The sequence below is a fragment of the Arvicola amphibius genome, chromosome 12 (genome assembly GCF_903992535.2).
Source record: "Arvicola amphibius chromosome 12, mArvAmp1.2, whole genome shotgun sequence".
NCBI classification, from domain to species: Eukaryota; Metazoa; Chordata; class Mammalia; order Rodentia; family Cricetidae; genus Arvicola; species Arvicola amphibius.
The window spans coordinates 34,272,136-34,285,989 of NC_052058.2; the positions used below are offsets into that span (position 1 = coordinate 34,272,136).

Genomic DNA, 13,854 nt, shown 5'->3' on the forward strand with positions numbered 1-13,854 from the left:
TAATTTCCAGGATAGTCTCCAAAAGTGACTGAGAAACCCTGTCTCGAAAAAACAAAAACAAAACAAAACAAAACAAACAAACAACAAAAAGATATAAAATTCTGCTCACTTCCAGCTCTAATCTAGTGGGAATTAATTTCCACTGTTTTCACAACTATCTATCAGTTTTCAGATATAAATAAAAGATCTTAAGTAATCTTAAGTACATGTAAATATAACTTTCCCAAACTAACAATACTGCTTATAGCAAGTATTGCCTGGATTTTATTTTAACAGTACCACAGTCATCTACCAAGTTAAATAACTGTGAATATATAAACACATAAATACCACACACACACTCCTTTGGTACAAACCATGTTACTAATTGACCAGCCTGCATCCACTTTAGGCTTAAAAACCATCTTATAGTAAAAACAAATTAGGTTCATCAGTTTATGTTAAACCTGTTTCTCAAGGATTAGGCTATGCTCTACCTGTAACCTTAACTACAAATGGTTCTGTGTTGCCTGCTTTAGGGAACAGCAACCATGCCTTTATTTCAAAAAGTTATAACCATCTTGAAATCCTACCTTTGTTTCAAAAGGCTGTTATAACTACTTTACAGTTTTATGTCTTTGTTTCAGGAGGTTATTACAACTAACTTGTTGTGCTTATGTTCTGTTTCTTTAGCCCCACCTTATTTTGTCCACCAAATCCCCCATTTGGAAACCCTCACCCCTGAGCTAGTCTTTCCCATGTCCAATGCTGACCTCTTGAATCCTTCCTTAAAGGAGGCAGCCTGTGTTTACAAATAAAAAAAACTTGCTTTAATTAATTTGATCATGATTTAAGTCCATGGTCTTTCTTCTCAAACCTTTGGGGTTAACATAATCTAATGAGGGGAATGCCGAGGAACTATCTAAATTTAACAATCTTCCAGTAAAAAGATACAGCAACAGGTTCAAAGGTCGTGTGTATATAAAAACTGTATGTTCACTTTAAACTGGCTACATCATTGAGGCTGGCCTTGAACTCTTAAACCTCCCAACTGCTGGCATGACAAGTATGTACTGCTGTACCCTACTGTAAACTTCTAAGAAAAAAATGAAAGAGCCAGGTGTTGGTGGTCACACTTAGAAGCAGGCAGATCACTGTAACAGACAGTGAGTAGCACTGTGAGTAACAGAAAGCTCTAAATGAGGCCAAGGGATGATCAATGTGTACACTTATAACTTCAAAATCCTAGAAATAACAGAAGTTATAGTTTTTTTCTTTTGTTTTGTCTTGAGACAGGGTTTCTCTGTAGCTTTGGAACCTGTCCTGGAGCTTGCTAGCTCTTGTAGACCAGGCTGGCCTCGAACTCACAGAGATCCACCTGCCTCTGCCTCCCGAGTGCTGGGATTAAAGGCGTGTGCCACCACCGCCCGGCCAGAAGTTATAGTTTGAACATGAGATGTGCACCACTGGTTCATGTATCACAGGCACATGTGGACACTACTGTTGGGAGGCTCTGGATGCAGAAGGGCGGGGTGAAAGTTATATTTAACCCCCAGACCCTGCCTCACTCTGCTTTCTATCCATCATGAAGAGCCTCTTCTACTGCACACTCCCACTACCATGAGGTTTTGCCTCACCATGACCAAGGACTATGTATGTGTATACACATATACACACACATACATACACATTGAATGAAAAGACAGGAATGGTTATCAAAAGAAATCAGCATGCTAAATTTTATTAAACATAACAAAAAGGTGGAGTTCATCTATAAAACCAAATGCTAATTCTTTGAAGACATATGAAAACACACAAAAGCCGGGCGGTGGTGGCGCACGCCTTTAATCCCAGCACTTGGGAGGCAGAGGCAGGTGGATCTCTGTGAGTTCGAGACCAGCCTGGTCTCCAAGAGCTAGCTCCAAGACAGGCTCTAAAGCTGCAGAGAAACCCTGTCTCGAAAAAACAAAAAGAAAGAAAGAGAGAGAGAGAGAGAGAGAGAGAGAGAGAGAGAGAGAGAGAGAGAGAGAGAGAGAGAGAGAGAGAACACATACGTTACACCATGTAAAAATAAAGTCACAGTAAATAATATTAAGAATGAGAGTCCTAGCAATAATCATTAATTAGCAACATTCAATAATATTAAAAATAATGTTAACATTTAAGAAGTCTAACTGCTGAGAACGTAGCTCAGTCGAGTAATTGCTTAGCATGCCCAAGGCCCTGGACTCAATGCCTAGTACTGCTCCTGTACCCATAGAAAGCCCTTTTAAAAGGAGCTCTATTGGGTCAGTGACACTGGGTGGTAAATAAAGGACTTGACAAGCATGAGGACCTGAGTCCATACCTGGAACAAACATGGTGCAAGAAAATAACTGATTGGCCCAAGATGTCCTCTGACCTCCGTACACAATATGGCAAGTATCAACCCTCCATCACACAAATAAATAAATCAGTTTAATTATAGAATTATTCTATATATTTCACTTAATCCTAATGCTTTGTAAGCAGGTACTCTCATTATGCATACCTTTTTAAAAATAAATTTGAAAATCAAGAAGTTGACTGCAGTGATGGCTTAGTGATTAAGAGCGCTTGCTTCTCTTCCAAAGGACCTGAGGTCAGTTCCCAGCACACACACCAAGTGACTCACAATCAGTTCCTGAGGATCTAACATCATCTTCTGCCTTCTGTGGGCACTTTCACACAGGTTTAAACATACTTCCATAAAAACATACATACAAATAAAAATATGATAAGTAAAATCTTGTTTTTTATTTTTAAGGGAAAGAAAGAAAATCAAGAATATTACCTGGTTTTTTTGTTTTTTGTTTTTTTTTTAATCTCTCTTTATTCCTCACCTCTTCAGCTTTGGTAACAGAGAATGAATCCAGGGCCATTCACATGCTACAAAGTGTTTTTCTACCTAGCTACCCCCATTCTTTTTAGTTGTTCGGGCTTGCCATAATAACCATTATCCTCCAGCTTCAGACCTAAAGTGGCCAAGATTACAGGTGTGTGCCTCCATGCCTAGCCACTGCATGATTTCATAGAAAGATATTAGTTATTAAAATTAAGTCAAGATGGCAGACAATACATATACAGACCAATAAATTAACTATAAAATACAGGTCACTAAGATGGAAGGTAGAGAGAAGAACAGTTGAATTGAGGATAGTGAAAGACTTTGGTATATGTTGTTTAAAATTTTGTGTCAACTTATGTAATCTCTTCAAAATAAAAGAAATAGTTTTTGTGTCACCTAGATCAAAAATTAACCTTACCAGCAGTTGCAACTATAAGGTGCTGCACAAAGAGGTCATTAAATAAAGTTAGGATGTCACTGTGGAACATCAAAAGACTGACTGTGTATGGCTGAGTAACCCCTGCGTACATGAGTGAAGGCCTCAGTCACAGGATGGCACAACTGTGAGATGGTGACTCTCCTAGGAAGCCAGTTACAGAAGAGGACACTGGACTCCCTCTCCCTTTGGTATCTCTCAGGATTAGGAGGGCAGCAGTCTACTCTGTCACAAACTCTCACCATGGTGTTCTACACTGCCAGAGGTCCAAGGCAACAGGATACCTTGATCTTGAACTAGAATCCAGAACAAAGCCAAAATAAAACTTTCCTCTTTGTAAGTTGTAGTGATATTTTGCTTGTGATCTAACAAAGAAAGCTTGTCTGAAGATCAGAGTACAGAGCTATGCCACTAGTTAACCACAGAAGCCAGGCAGTGGTAGGACACACCTTTAATCCCAGCACTCTGTGAGTTCAAGGCCAGCCTGGGCTGCACTAGATTGGCAGAGCCAGGAGGTGTTAGCTCACACCTTTAATTCCACTACAGGGGGTCACATGCCCCTAATCCAAGCAGTAAGGAGGTGGAGACAGGAAAAGATATGGCTGGCAGAGAGAGGAATATAAAAAAAGAGGAGACAAGAGCATAATGGCACTCTGAGTCTGAGGATGCAGTCTGAAGATTCACGATAGCCCCTTTAGTCTGAAGATTCGGTAGAGGTAAAAGGTCTCTCTCTCTAGTAACTAGCTATAATGTTTCTCTGATCTCTCAGCTCTCACACCCTAATATCTGACTCTGGGTTTTTATTATTAGAATTCATGCTACAGTAAGTTAATTACCTCAGATCAGGCACTGAGGGAAATGAACTAATGCAAATGCCACTGGATCTCAGGGCATTCTTGAAGGGACGAACATTTATTTCTAAGATGAAAATACATTAAAATTATTAATTCATAAGAAAGGCGATTCAAGAAAGTGAGCAGCTAACACAAAGTTCTGGTGTGGCAAGGAAACTAAAGACGCTCAAATGAAGTTGCAGCAGTGACACAGAAAGATTATTTTCAATAATAAAGAAAGCATTTTCTATGACTTGATTTTATTTTCCTTACCTCAGGGATGTGGTTAGATAAAACCGTAGTTCCAATTTTCTCCAAACAGCTTTGACCTATGCTTCCATCTCATGAATTCCAAGACAGTATCAAACCGAGGCATATTTTCATAAATCTGCTTTAAAAAAAAAAAAGACTTATTTAAGAAAAAACTTGCTAAAATAAATGTGTAAAATCAGCACAAAGTATTTTATAGGTAAAGTTATTCATCTTCAAAGTAAAGTCAATGGTTACTGACCAAAAAACATATAGTTCAATGGAAAATAAAGAAATTAGTTAAAAATGTCCACATTTAACTTAAAGTTTAATGAACAGTATTAAAATCAAAAAACCTCCAAAAACTGGTGAAAACAACACTGAGATGTACAATTTTTCTTCCAGTTTCACTTTCTCCTCTCTTACTGCATTTTTATTTATGCACTATGGAGGGAACCCCACCCCACACATACCCTTTCAGTGCTACCACGCAAGTGGAGGGTGGAGACTGGAGGGCAACCTGCAGCCACTGGTCCTCTCCTTCTACCACATGGTTCCCGGGCACTGAACTCAAGTTACCAGGTTTGGCAGCAAACTCCTCTACCTGATGAGTTAACCTTTTTTTTCTCCCCTCCCCCCTTCAGTCCTCCCCAGGGTCCCCATGCTCTCAATTTACTCAGGAGATCTCGTCTTTTTCTACTTTCTACTTCCCATGTAGATTAGATCTGTGTAAGTCTCTCTTAGTGTCCTCATTGTTGTCTAAATTCTCTGGGACTGTGGTTTGTAGGCTGGCTTTCTTTGCTTTATATTTAAAAACCACCTATGAGTGAGTACATGTGATAATTTTCTTTCTGGGTCTGGGTTACCTCACTCAAAATAATGTTTTCTAGCTCCATCCATTTTCCTGCAAAATTCAAGCTGTCGTTATTTTTTTCTGCTGTGTAGTACTCCATTGTGTAAATGTACCACATTTTACTTATCCCTGCTGAGCTATCTTGTTGGCCCTCTTACCACAAAATTTTTGCGTTTTGAGGCAGGGTCTCACTATGCAGCTCTGGCTGACTTGGCGCTCCTAGTGTAGACTAGCTAGTCTTGAATTCAGAGCTCTTGTGTCTCTGCTTTCCCAGCGCTGAGATTAAAGGTGTGCATTACCATTCCAAGGTGCAAAAACCTTAATAACCAGTTTCAATTTCACTCCAACTCCTATTTATAGCACCAGGATTTGTAAGGGTATTGTATTTGATTGTACTGGTCTGAGAGGCAGATTTCAACCACACTAATACAGTCCTCTTAAAGGCCCTATTGCTTAAAGGGACTGTATAAAAATGAATGAAAGGTGGAAGACACTAACAATTTTTTTTTGTTTTGTTTTTCGAGACAGGGTTTCTCTGTGGCTTTGGAGCCTGTCCTGGAACTAGCTCTTGTAGACCAGGCTGGCCTCGAACTCACAGAGATCCACCTGCCTCTGCCTCCCGAGTGCTGGGATTAAAGGCATGCGCCACCACCGCCCGGCGACACTAACAATTTTTAATCTATTTAAAAATATGCATGTTTATTTAGAACTTGTTTTCTTGTTTGTTAAGACAGGTCTTACTATGAACTCTATGGCTGGCCTGAAACTCATGGGTCTGGAATTTTAAAAATAATTCCACTGAGGGTTCTGTTTTATTTTTTTTTTTAACTAAAACTTCAAATAGGAAACTACTATTTCAGTAGGAAATTTTCAAAAGCAGTATGAATGGAACCTATGTCCCATTCAAGATCTTCGGAACATTTAGTATAATAGCATGCTGAAGTTTAATAGTCTTGGCAATAACAAGTAAACTCACACCAACTGGGACAACTCAAAATGGTCTAGTCTATCAGTCTTCCTTACAGACTCCACTCAGCAGACAGGCTGCCACAGCTAAATCTTTCATTGTCCAAGAAATGAACATGACCTTGACAGCAACTGGCAACACTGTCTGGACTTAGGAGCTTTTCCGGGTCTCCTCATGTGTTGTCCACAATCTAACCAGGACCTAGAATATTTCAGACCTACTCCTGGACTGTCACTAAGAGGAATGAGGGCGAGTAGACATCAATTTGAAGGACTGGTGTTTTCATTTTTCCAATCCAAAAATCTTTATAATCTTAGAAGAATTTCCCCTAAATTAATAATAAAAAACACAATATATTATGCTTTCACTTTAGAAATACCGTATTTTACTCCAAAGTCATTTGGGAGAAATTATATATAAGTCCACCTTGAAAATGTGTATAGAAAGGAGATATCCACTGTGTTAAACTAATTTCCATAAAAGCAAAAATAGTCCACTGATGTAATTCTACCAGATATTTGCAATGGATAGAATGATGAGTAACAAGCAAAAAACACTATTTATTACAATACTAATTATTATAACATTGTTTCCATAGCTAAAAAAGGTTTGTGCTTTAGGCTAAATCTAATTTTTAAAAGGAAAAACATCCCCAATATTCAAATACACCATAATTCCGAAATCCAGATTATCTAATCTCCTGTTGTACTGTTTTTTGTTTGTTTTGTTTTGTTTCTTGAGACAGGGTTTCTCTGTAGCTTTGATGCCTGTCCTGGAACTACTCTTGCAGACCAGGCTGGCCTCGAACTCACAGAGATCCGCCTGCCTCTGCCTCCCGAGTGCTGGGATTAAAGGCATGCGCCACCACTGAACAGTCCTGTTGTACTCTTATATAAGAGTAATAGTAAAATAAGTTTCAAATAAAATTTTTTTAAAGTTAATCTTAGGGGTCGGAGAGATGGCTCATCATTAAGAGCACATACTGCTCTTCCAGAGGACCTGGGTTCACGTTCCTACTACCCTATGGTAACTCCAGTTCCAGAGGTTTTGACCCCTTTTCTAACCTTCTCAGGTACCAAGAATTCATTTGGTGCACAGTCATACAAGCAGGCAAAACACTCACATAAAATAAATAAATCTCAAATAACAAACAAAAAACCATCATTCTGGGCGGTGGTGGTGCACACCTGTAATCCCAACACTCGGGAGGCAAAGGCAGGCAGATCTGTGAGTTCGAGGCCATCATGGTCTACAGAGCAAGTTCCAGGACAGGCTCCAATGCTACACAGAGAAACCCTGCCGAGAGAGAGAGAGAGAGAGAGAGAGAGAGAGAGAGAGAGAGAGAGAGAGAGAGAGAGAGAGAGAGAGAGAGAGAGAGAGAGAGAAAAGAAAACCAAAAAAAACCAACTAATCTTAAGGCCTGCTTAGGAAAATTAAGTATTTTATTTCTGTAACTCAGAAGTGAAACCTGTAATACATACAGCACAGGTACAGAATTTACATAGGCAGAGTGGTCAAATCTCTTAACTTACTAGGACACTTAGCACAGCCTGTTAGCACTATAAATGTGTGTTTAAGGAATCCTATAAAAACCAAACACTGGGGTTAGTAAGATGTCTCAGCAAGTAAAGGTGCCTGCTGCCAAGCCTAGCAAGTAACCTGCGTTCAACGGCCCCATATAATGGAAGGTGAGAACTGACTCCTGCAAATTTTCCTCTGACTTCAACATTCATACCATAGCACATGTGCATGCACACAAACACAAACATATAAAATGAACTGAAATGTAACAATAACAAAAAAGACAAACATCAGATGTGTCTTTTTTTCCACCAAAGATTTTGTTCTAAAATTTTCTAGCATGTTAAGATAGAAAAGTTCAAAAGTAATTTTCAGTTTCCTTAGATCAATTTATGCTGTACTGTGTAAAATGAGCCCTAATACAAGAATTATTAAGTAATACTTAAGACACTTAGGGTCAACAACTGTACTATCCATAATGGTGTTTGTTACTGGTGGGTTCTGAATGGTTAATGGATTTCCTGTGGCTTATTTTTGTGGATTGGGAATTGAATCCAGGGCCTGGCACATGTTTGGAAAACACTCTTATTTACTAATACACACACAAGCACTAGTGACAGTTAAAATACCTTGGTAACTTAAGATTTAAACACTTAAAGGGGAAGAATAAGATATAGACTGGGAGAATATATTTACAAAGTACACATGTAACAAATGACTCATCAAGAATATAAGCCACTGGGCAGTGGGGGCATACACCTTTAATCCCAACACTCAGAAGACAGAGGCAAGATCTCTGTGAGTTTGAGGCCAGCCTGGTCTACAAGAGCTAGTTCCAGGACAGGTACCAAATATATATATTCATCTCAAAGCTCAATAATAGGGATGGAAGTATAGTTGAGTGGTAGAGTGCTTGAGAGAACCAATATGGCTCTAGTTTCAATATCCAGCAATGTTTGGGGGGGGGGGTGTTCAAATTCAACAATACAAAGAAAAAATTTCAACAAAAAAAGTTTTTTTAAAGGGTAACAGGCATCTCATTTAAGAGATCATATGAACAGCAAATTAACACATAGAAGACCACTAATTGATGTGGGAGTCCCCTCTGTGTGTTGTTATTACCATTAATGAATAAAGAAACTGCCTTGGCCTGTTGATAGGGCAGAACTTAGGTGGGCGGGAAAAACTGGACTGAATGCTGGGAGAAGGAAAGTGAAGATGAGACGCCATGGATCCCCATGGATCCGCAGCCAGAAATAGACGGGCTGAAACTTTGCTGTAGACCACAACCTCATGGTGACATACAGATTAATGGAGGTGGGTTAAATTAATATGTAAGAGTTAGCCAAAAAGAAGTTAGAGCATAGGCCAAGAAGTGATTTAATTAATACAGTTTCTGTGTGGTTATTTCGGGTCTGGGCAACCGGGACGAACAAGTGGCACCCCTCACCAACAGATTGGCACCCCCATGGCAAACTAAATCCATATAAAACCTGAGAGGGCTTGAAAAGGAATTCAAAAAAGAAAAAAAGAAAAAAAAGAAAAAACAAAAACAGTTTAAGACAGTTTCTTGCTGTTTGCTGGAATGTTTCTGGAGCTCCTTTAGGAGACATTTTCCTGATTCAGCTGTAGCAGGAAAAAAAGCAGAGCTGTTTTGAAATGCAGGCGTTCTGGGCTATGCTGTCAGCGCGACCTCTGGCTCTTTCAGGAGACAGAGCATCTGAGTGGAGTTTGTGAGCAGACTGCTGAAGCTTACTTAACGGTGGCATGGACCCGCTGTGTGCCTAGAGATGGGGTACTGTGCAAGTCTCTCGGAGGTGGCCTAGCAGCTCTGCCATGCTGGACTGTGCTGAGTGAGCAGGAAGTACCATATATACCATAATAATGGTACAACTTAAGTTTTAGATGGGCAGGTAAGCAGAAACTGCTGCATTTCCCTTAATAATGGCACAGCTAAGTTTTAAAATGCACTTAGCATTTTAAAAAGCACTCCTAGACAGTAAAGAATTACAGATATGCAGTACAGACAAATCCAGATGAGTCATAGTGTTGGATAAATGTACAGAGGCTTGGAAGAGAGAAGAAAAAGTATAGAGAGTCATAAAGTTAATGCTTTTAAAAAGGGGGGGTAAAGTCTTTAAAGAGACAGAGTACAGCTAGTCAAAGATCAAAAGGAGTGAAGAAAAATAAGCCACATAAAGATGGAAAATTCACCAAGAGTCTGGATTATGTATATTGTTATGTTTTCTTTGCATTTTTGACTGCGAGAAGATAAGTAAGAGAGACATTTCAGTGTATGGACTGCTAAGCTAAACCAGCATGTACATTATAAAGGTATCTTGACTTCAGAATTTGGGTCTAAGGATAAGTTGCTTTGGAAGAGAGGTTCTTTTGTTTCCACAGAGAATAAGAACCTGAGGATTGCTTCCAGAATGGTATGGCTTGATAGACCACGCCTACCTGAAAGGTTGCCATAAACACCCTCAAAGAATTATTTCACCCAACTGTTGGTTGAGATGAACCTAGCACACAGGATACACCATGAAAAACCTGATTAACAATGCCCCCAAACAACAGGAAGAAGTTTGGATAAAACTATGCCCATATTCCCAAATATTGTCTACAAATGTTTGTCTACATTTAAAGGGGGATATGCTATAGATATTTGCATTGGTATGAATCTTAGTTTATTGGTACAAATTTAGGTCAATTTGTTATATGTATATTTCTGCTCTTAATTAAGGTATTGCGTTTGTATAGTTCATTTAAAAATGTAATGCATAATTAAGGAATATAGGCTAACAGATAATCATCTATATAATCAAGCTTGTAGTCATGTTAGTTAGGTTTTCTAGATATATAATTCAGTTAGATAAATATTCTTCAAATCTTTCAGAGACCTTCAGAATATGGCATTTAAAATGTTTTAATAAATTAGGACTTTTCATGACAATGAGACACATCTACTCCTGGCAGCACAAGCTACTTCAAGAGGAAAATGGGCATTGAAGTGGCTCCTTATGGAGTTTGCAAGCCATTTGGGCAAGAAACTGTTCTTGCCTGAACTGTTTGACTGGATATGCAGGACCCACAGAGAAATGACTGTTGAACTTGCCTCAAGGAGAGATGATCCTTCAGGGTTCCTGCTTCATGAAAGAGTCTGCGAGACATTCTGCAGGATACAGAAGAAAGTCATTGAACTGTCTTTAAAATTTTCTGCTTCATGGAAAAGTCTGCTAATGCTAAATATTATGGGCCTATAGACTGAAGATGGATGCCCCAATGGTACAGAAGAACTTTGGGTGACTGTCCAGGTAGCAAGATGTTTCTGTCAATTCTAGAGTTTTGGAAGTTGCTTACAATGTACTTCCTGTTTACTTAGGTAATATTATATCTTTCTGGAGCCTTTAATGGAGTTGAAGAATTTATAGATATAGTTTTCCTTAGTTATGATAATAAAGTAGATATAAATATTTAACTGTAATTCTTGCTTGATAACTGTTTTGTTATATATAATTTTGCTATGTTAAGTTAAAACATTACTTTTTATTTAAACAGAAAAGTGGAGGTGATGTGGGAATCCCCTCTGTGTATGGTTATTACCATTCATGAATAAAGAAACTGCCTTGGCCTATTGATAGGGCAGAACTTAGGTAGGCAGAGAAAACTGGACTGAATGCTGGAAGAAGAAAGGTGGAGAAAAGATGCCACAGATCTGCCGCTGGAGACAGACGTGCTGAAACTGCTGGTAGGCCATGACCTCGTGGTGATTCACAGATTAATGGAGATGGATTAAATTAATATGTAAGAGTTAGCCAACTTAGCAGGACCCTTCATTACCCAATATCTAATCAAGTCCCTCTTATCCTCCCAAGTGATGCTTTATTACCTTAATCTACCCTGATTTAGAAAAACTCCTGTTATGTAGATTTAGCAAGAATATCTGCTTAGTCCATGGATTTCTTCATCATTTTCCACTTACAACCCCCAACTCCCTGCCCACTGGCTCTAGATACCCACTAGCCCATGTTGTATCTGGAGTCAAACTCAGTCCTCACTATGGTAAAACAAGATTCTGATGCAGTGATATTAAAGCAATGGTCTATCATAATCATGAATTCATACTCAGTCACTAAAAGAGATGAAAGGTTGATTGACATAACTTGAGTGGATTATCTCAAGTGATTAGGTTGAATGTAAGAAAGCCTATTTTAAACAGTTATATATAATTTCATTTTAAAAATATTTTTAAATAGGATTTGATGGAACCATAGAAATGGGAAACAGATTGGTGACTGCTTGCAACATCTTTGTATGGTGTTTGGTGCCAATAATTACATGAACACACCATTGGTGATGGGGGTGTACAGACATGTATTTATGTGCAGGGGCCAGTGATTGACTTTGCATAGCTTCCTCTATGACTCTCCACCTTAGTTTCTGAAATAGGATCTCTCACTGATGACCAGTTTGCTAGACTAGCTGGCCAACAATCCCCAAGGATCTTCATCTCCACATAGCAGCACTGACGTTGCATCAGTATGATGCTTTATACAATGTGGTAGAAATCCATACTGAAGTCCTCATGCTTATGCAACAAGCATTTTATTCACCTTTACCCACTCAGCCATCTCCTCAGCCCTATACTCACGTTGAAATGGAAAAGAACTATTCTTTCTTTTCTTCTTTGTTTTGCAAGACAAGAGTTTCTCTGTGTAGCTCAGGCTGTCCTGAAACTCAATCTGTAGACCAGCCTGGTCTCAAACTCAGAGATCCACCTGCCTCTGCTTCCTGAGTGCTGGGATTAAAGATGTGCGTCACCACCTCACAGCAAAAAGAACTGGTCTTACAAAAAGAACTAGTCTTACAAAAAGTGCAAGTCAGCTTCAGCTTTGATACTGTGCTGTAGGCAGTAAGAATTAGAGGAAAGATAAATGACAACATGGGACTTTTCCTTACTGAAACGTTTCTGTAGCCCATAAGCCTCTCCGCCATTGCAGCGATCCAAATCAGATCAAATCAAACTGAATTAGAAAAAGCCCAGATTTAGCCAGGCAGTGGTGGCATGCCTTAAATCCCAGCACTCAGGAGGCAGAGGCAGGCGGATCTCTGTGAATTCGAGGCCAGCCTGCTCTACAAGAGCTAGTTTCCAGGATTGTCTCCAAAGCTACAGAGAAACCTTGTCTCCAAAAACCAAAAAAAGAAAAAGAAAAAGAAAAGAAAGGGCCCAGATTTAATGGATAAAACACTCCTAGGTGATTTTTCACCCTCCCAGAGAGGAGATGGGAAAGAGACCAGAAAACCACATGTCTGTTTTCTGGGAGACAGTTTAAATACCCTGTGGGAGTGGTCTTGAACATCTCTGGGGGAGGGGTCATCATTTGGTGGGCTTTCTGAGATGTGGCAGGGTTTGGAGAGAGATGTGAGAGAGTGGAACTTCTACCAGAACATTCCATACTCTTTGAGTATATAAATGCCAGGGGTGAGGTAAAGCTTCCACCAGAATACTTACTATAATTATTTCAAAATTATCATTCTGAAATTTTCTAAAATGTTTCCACCTCTGCTCTTCACTACTAGATTTTGAATAGCAAAAGAACTGCTATCTAATATACACTATTTTGCCAGGCAAGGAGGCACATGTCTATAGTATTAACACTTCAAAGACAAATGCAGACAGACTGACAAATTTAGACTGAATAAAAGAAATAAAAAGGAAAGGAAAGAACATAACTGCTCCTAGGTGTGGTGGTGGAGAAAGTTTCCTGGAGATATGGGGAGAGTGTAAACAGACAGGAACATCTGGGACAGTTCAAGTGGACACGATCCTGACTGAACTGGGTCATGTGGGAGAGGGGAAAAAGGAGAATGAGGTACAGCAGCCAAGAGGGCAAAGGTACAAAAGAGAGGGTAACCAGAATGACTGATTACATAGGGAAAGGCAGCCTTGTACCACAGGACTAAAGAAAGCACTAACTCCAAGGCAACTCTTGGTTCTTCACTCTAAGGGAAGCTTTAAGTCTTCTGCCTGCCCCTCCTCTAGCTACTCCTAATGAATTCTAACTGCTCTAGGCTAGCAGGGCAGCAAAGCCAATCCCACATAAGCACTTCTGTTTCTTTTCAACTTCTTCTTCCCAATAATGACACAGT

The 13,854-nt window shown here is 39.4% G+C and overlaps 1 protein-coding gene across 4 annotated transcripts in view; it reads right to left on the reverse strand.

The window, feature by feature from the left end:
* Bmpr1a (bone morphogenetic protein receptor type 1A) overlaps positions 1–13,854 on the reverse strand; it is a 105,683-nt gene that overhangs the window by 50,361 nt on the left and 41,468 nt on the right. For 3 of the 4 annotated variants that reach the window (XM_038349285.2, XM_038349288.2, XM_038349287.2), the window contains exon 2: positions 4,388–4,502. The gene's annotated coding sequence lies outside the window, so the exon portion shown is untranslated. Of the gene's footprint in view, positions 1–4,387; positions 4,506–13,854 lie in introns of all 4 variants that reach the window. The other variant, XM_038349286.2, reaches the window with a different exon arrangement.